The 5,961-nt window shown below is 53.1% G+C and overlaps 1 protein-coding gene across 2 annotated transcripts in view; it reads right to left on the minus strand.

Annotated features, from left to right (window-relative positions):
* LITAF (lipopolysaccharide induced TNF factor) overlaps positions 1-3,728 on the minus strand; it is a 41,649-nt gene extending 37,921 nt beyond the window's left edge. The window contains exon 1 of one of the 2 annotated variants that reach the window (XM_017539986.2): positions 3,089-3,203. The gene's annotated coding sequence lies outside the window, so the exon portion shown is untranslated. Of the gene's footprint in view, positions 1-3,088; positions 3,204-3,520 lie in introns of those variants that run through there. The other variant, XM_017539987.1, reaches the window with a different exon arrangement.
* Between the last annotated feature and the right edge of the window lie 2,233 nt (positions 3,729-5,961).

Raw genomic sequence — 5,961 nt, forward strand, 5'->3', positions numbered from 1 at the left:
CCCACCCCCCACCGTCCCTCCCCTATTTCCCCCCAACTGACCCCAGTGTGTAGTGCTCCCCTCCCTGTGTCCATGTGTTCTCGTTGTTATTTTCTCTGGAGCCTCGGGCTCTGGATCCTGGTATATTAACTGCTACCTACTACAAGGTGAGCAGAGAAATTACCATCACATACATCCTCCAGAATAGTTCCTTTCTTGTGTTCATGCCTTAAGCTGTATGAAATTACACAATTCTACTGAAATAACCTATAGCCAAGGGACAACTTCATTAACTTCAAAGCTGTGGTCACCTGTCTCCAGAGTGTCAGTCAAGACTGGCTCAAACAAGATAAAATTATGAGAACCCTGGAAAACGCCACTTGACCTCAAATAACAATTCTTAGGCAAGTAAGCATCAGTCAAGTTTAGAACAGGCTATGGGTGGCCAAACCCGCCAGCGATATGTCACAGAACTAAAGAAGTGTATGTACCTGAGAAACCGCCTCACCCATGGGGCTATTTTCACTGCTATAAAAATGAAAACAAATAGAGGACAAGTCACAGTGCCAAGAATCCAGGACTTCCTCTTGTAGATCGTCTTTTTTCCACCCTCGCTGTAGCTCTAGGGAAATTCCTCTTCATTGGGAGAAGTGTCAGTCACAGAAGGCACCAGCCCATTCTCAAAGTGCTATTATACATCTTTGAGCAGTGAGGATGGGTAATGTCAGCAAAACATGCACTGTTTAAATTCACTTAGGCTGGAAATGCCTTCCAGCTCCTTCCTCTCAGTGGATTTTTCCATTTACTGTCTTCAACCACCTGGGCTTGTCTGTACCTTCTCCACAGCTCTGCTGAGACCCTCCTGTTTGTTTGAACTATGTCCACATGTCCCTTCTGCCACATGTGCCCAGGCCCGTTTTTCCACGAAACTTTTTCTCACTTAGCTGCCTCCTTTCCACTGGTCTCAAGCCCTTTCCGGAGTTACAAGGGCATTAGCAAGCAAGAGCTTTTTCGCCTGTGTGTATTTCTACTTTCTATCCATTGTGTAAACCCCTCAGGACCAGGAGCCATTTCTTCTGCATCCTTTACATGGCAAGGGTAGCACTTTATTTCTCGGCAGCCAGCCCATAAAAGGAACCGAACAAAGACAAATGTATTCACCAAAGACAGTGAATTACTTCAATTTTAGAGACACGAAACTGGCCAGGTGCAGTGGCTTACGCCTGTAATCCCAGCACTTTGGGAAGCTGAAGCAGGTGGATCAGTAGAGGTCAGAAGTTGGAAACCAGCCTGAAAAACATGGCGAAACCCTGTCTCTACTAAACATGCAAAAATTTGCTGGGCATGGTGGCACCCGCCTGTAATCCCAGCTATTTGGGAGGCTGAGGCAGGAGAATCACCTGAATCCCAGATGGGGTGGGGGGTGGGTTGCAGTGAGCCAAGATCACACCACTGCACTCTAGCCTGGGTGACAGGACAAGACTCTGTCTCAAAAAAAAAAAGGAAGAAAGAAATTGATCCTACAACTTAGATCAATCACCCAGTCACTTAATCCGTGAAAACATTACAAAGATACTTTCTTAAATGTGAATAAAAGCATCTATTATTCATGCCTCAAAGTAACAGGAAAGAGGGAAGATGGGCCTCCCTCATGGTAGATAGACAATTAAATGTTTCTTGGAGAGTGTGGTACGCATTTAGTTCCCAGAGCAAGGGCTGGTGGAGAAGAAAGCCAAGTGCAACATGGGTGTTATTCTATGCCAGGTAAAGCAAGTCACACGCCATCTAGATCCTGCTCCAACTGATAAAACCAAAACACTGGTGGAATTCCAGATACCAGCTTGCACTTCTCTCTGCAGGCAGCTGGGTTAGTCCTAAATAGGAAGTCCTAAAAAGAGCCACTCTGAGAAGGCAGGGGGTGAGAGCGCAGATGAGGCAGCCAAGCACACATTACCGCAAATCATGACTTTAAAGAGGACCCCAACCTGGGCTTCAGGTCTTTGATCCAGCATCAGTTCACTAGGCCAAGAGGGAGTTATCCTCTTTGGGAAGATTGGTAAGAGCTTGGAAGGCTCCGTGGCTTCCAGAAACTGTAGATTTCCCAGTGACCACTGCCCAGTCCAACAGCCAGTGACATCAACTCCACTCTTGGGGAGTAGAAAACCAGTGAAGGTCCAACTAGCCTGGTCCCTGAAGCATGCCTGGCCCTTCCAGAACACACACCTTTTTCCTATCACCCTGATCCCGAAGAGCTTCGGGCAGACCACCAACTGACCACTTAGATCCACAGTGACGTACAAAGCAAGGCGGGGAGGGTATTTGCCTAACTTGGCAGGGAGGAACGAGGTCCACTTCTGCCACCAGTCACCAGCTGGTCCCACCAACACCTAGCCAGCACCTGCGGTGGACGGTGAGCGGCGTCTGGGCCCAGAGCTGGGTGCCGTGAGCAGTGAAAGGACCCCTGCGCTCGCGGGGTGCCCACCTTACCCCACGGGGAGGGGCAGGGCCTGCGGACCACGCTCCGCTTCGCTCTCTAGTTTCACCTCCCCAGGATGTCCCAGGGCCCTCGGGTGTCCGTGCCGGATCTTGCGGGCAACCCCCGGGGGCGGGAGAAGAAACGCGGATACCCGCGCCCGGAGAAGCCAAATGTATGCAAACAGCGTTCGGGAATTCGTTGGGGTTTTGTTTTGCTTTTGTTTCTGAAGCCCTGGGTGGTATTTCTGGAACTCTCAACTTGAGTCACTAGAGTGAATCGCGCCTTTTTCTAAAAAACCTCCTCTTGGGGAGGGGGACGCGGCGAGCCGCAAGGGGCGCGCGTTCGGGTGGAGGCCGGACGACCCCGCCACGCGCGATCCGGCCACTCCGGGGCGCAGGAACTGAACCCAACCGGAGACGCGGCCGCGACCAGCGCCGGGAGGACCGACCCCGCCCCGGCCGGGCCCCCACGCCCTCCGCCGCCGCTTGATGCCCGCGACCCGACCCGCGCCGCCGGGGAGCTCCCTAGCCGCGGGTGCGGTGCCGGGGACCCCCGGCAGGTGCGGGCGCCACGGACCCCTCCGCTGTCCCTCGCTGCCCCCCGCGCCCCGCTCCCGGCCCGCGCCGCACTCACCGCCGCCCGCGCCGACTGTCGAGCCGGGAGGTCTGAGCTGGCAGAGCGGGCGCCCCGGGAAAAGGGCCGGGCGGCGGGGACGGGGGCGGGGGCTGGACCCGGCGGGGCGGAGCGCGGCCGGCTCGGGCTTCCGGCTTCTCCCGCCCCCGCGGCCGGCACCTGGGCCCCAGCCCCGACCGAGGCCCGTTCCCTGCCTCACTCTGATCGCCCCCAAGCTCCACCCCACACCCCGCTCGCTCGCCACCCCGACGCCCCAAGTCTCACCCGCCAGACGCCTCGCGCCGTCCTCTCTCCCCCATCTCCGATCCTCCCCCTGCCTTTTGGTGCCAGCACCCCCGCCCCGCCCCCGACAGCCGGACCCTCCCTCCGGATTTGCCGCTGGCGGCTCTCCCCACTCCCCCCTCACCACTTGCAGGCGGCGGGACCACCTACCTCGACCCCGGACCCCGCGCTGGGGCGCTCCCAGCCCTTTGGGGGGCGGCTCTTCTCTTCCTGTAACTCTACAGACGCGACCCGACAGCCCCAGACACTCCCTGTGCCTTCGGGCAAGTTACCCACTCTCTGAGCTCGGTTTCCTGTCGGCAAAATGGGCGCAATCGCAGTCCCCGTCTCGTAAGAGCGACTGGGAGTTAACTGGGAAGACGGGGGTGAAGTGTCAGCACGGGGTAGATGTTAGGTAAGACGTATCAGCTGCCTCTCGGCTCTGTGCCCCCAGGGTGGCCGGTGGCCCCACGTAGACCTTTCCCAGCCATCACTGAAAGTTCTGGAAATCAGTAGCTCCTGTTTCCACATCTGCCCCTAAATGGGTGCCATCTGCCCGTCTGCTTGGAGCCCCATCGGCCGGCTGCAGTGATAACAGCAGCCTGGATCCAGAAGGCTCTCTGGGAAATCATTAGAGGGAATTAAGAAGCATGCCTGGCTTTGAGAGTACACAGGGCGGGGAGATGGGCAGAACCCTGATGTGGCCATCCAGAGACAAACGCCTTTTGGACAGGGAGCTTCCAAGCCCCTCCGGTGCCCAAACCCCATGACTTTAACCTGAGATCTTCAAGATACTGAAGCCCAGATAGGGAGTGTGGTTTGTCCTGGGTCCCGCAGCAAAGTGTCCCCAGCCCCAAGTTCTTGCCACATTTCGCCATGTCCTCTGACGCGCCGCCCGCAGCTGTAGATGAGTTACCAAGATGGAGGGGATTTCAAAGTTCTCCCAGACGTAGGAGGTTGCCACGTAGATGTTATTAGTGCGGGCAACCTTTTATTGCTTTTAAAACATGAACGGTGCGGGTGCGGTGGCTCATGCCTGTAGACCCAGCACTTTGGGAGGCCGAGGCTGGAGGATCGCCTGAGCCCAGGGGTTCAAGACCAGGCTGGACAACATAGTGAGACTCCATCTCTATAAAAAAAAAATTTTTTTTTAATTAGCTGGGATTGGTAGCAGGCATGTGCCTGCTACTGAGGAGGCTGAGGTGGGAGAATTGCTTGAGCTCAGGAGGTTGAGGTTGTAGTGAGCTGTGATCAAGACATTGCACTCTAGCCTGGGTCGCAGAGCAAGACACTGTCTCTAAATAAATAAATAAATAAAGGAAATTGGATTATGCCCAGCCTCTGCCATTCTCCATTCTCATTATGCCCAACCTCTGCCATTCTCCATTCTCATGGCTTGCAAAAGTAAGGGTTATTATCCTGACATTAAAACAGAACATCACAGACCATCGCTAGGCAGACATAACACCTTGGGAAAATCTCGCAGAGAAAAATGTTCAAGAAACATCCCTGTGTGAATGCTTTTCTCCTTTCTCTCTCTACCTCCCTCCCACCCTTCTCTCCTTCCTGCCTGCCTTCCTTCCTCCCTCCCTCCCTTCCTTTCTTCCTTCTTTCCTTCCTTCCTGTAAAACACAGTAGGAAGCCTGAATTTTCTTCTGTCCTTTACTGAATACTACCACATCTTCATTTGTTTTTCTACTGCTGAGCAGCAACAAGAGGCGGCTTTGTGTTTTTATCCATCCTAACCACTTACCACAGCTGTGAGCTTGCAGTTATTTATGGGGAGAGCTATAAAATTGTAACTCTTTTCTTTGATCTCCCAAAAAACCACAGATTGAATTTCCAACCCAAGGCTCCCAACCAGGGGATAAAAGTGAACTGGGCCACATGATCATCTTGATAGACAGAAAAAAACATTTGTCAAAATCCAACAATGCTTTTATGATATAAAAAAAAAAAAATACCCAAAATAGAAATAGAAGGGAATTTCCTCAACCTCAGGGCATCTATAAAAATCCCATAGAATATGACACACTTAATGATAAAAGACTGGATATTTTCCCCCCTAAGAATAGGAACAAGCCAAGGTGCCCACGCTGGTCACTTCTGTCTAACATTGTCTTGGAGGTTATGGCCATTGCAATTAGGCAAGAAAAATAAAAGCATCCAAATTAAAAAGGATAAAGTGAAGCTATCTCTATTCACAGATGATTTCATCCTGTATGTAAAAACCCTATAGAATGGACCGGATGCAGTGGCTCACGCCTGTAATCCAAGCACTTTGGGAATCCAAGGCAGGTGGATCATGAGGTCCGGAAGTCAAGAGCAGCCTGGCCAAGATGGTGAAACCCTGTCTCTACTGAAAATACAAAAATGGCTGGGCGCAGTGGCTCACGCCTATAATCCCAGCACTTTGGGAGGCCAAGGCGGGTGGATCACGAGGTCAAGAGATCGAGACCATCCTGGTCAACATGGTGAAACCCCGTCTCTACTGAAAATACAAAAATTAGCTGAGCATGGTGGCCCGTGCCTGTAATCCCAGCTACTCGGGAGGCTGAGGCAGGAGAATTGCTTGAACCCAGGAGGCGGAGGTTGCAGTGAGCCGAGATCGC

Source organism: Cebus imitator, unplaced genomic scaffold, assembly GCF_001604975.1.
Source record: "Cebus imitator isolate Cc_AM_T3 unplaced genomic scaffold, Cebus_imitator-1.0 Scaffold122, whole genome shotgun sequence".
Taxonomy (NCBI): Eukaryota; Metazoa; Chordata; class Mammalia; order Primates; family Cebidae; genus Cebus; species Cebus imitator.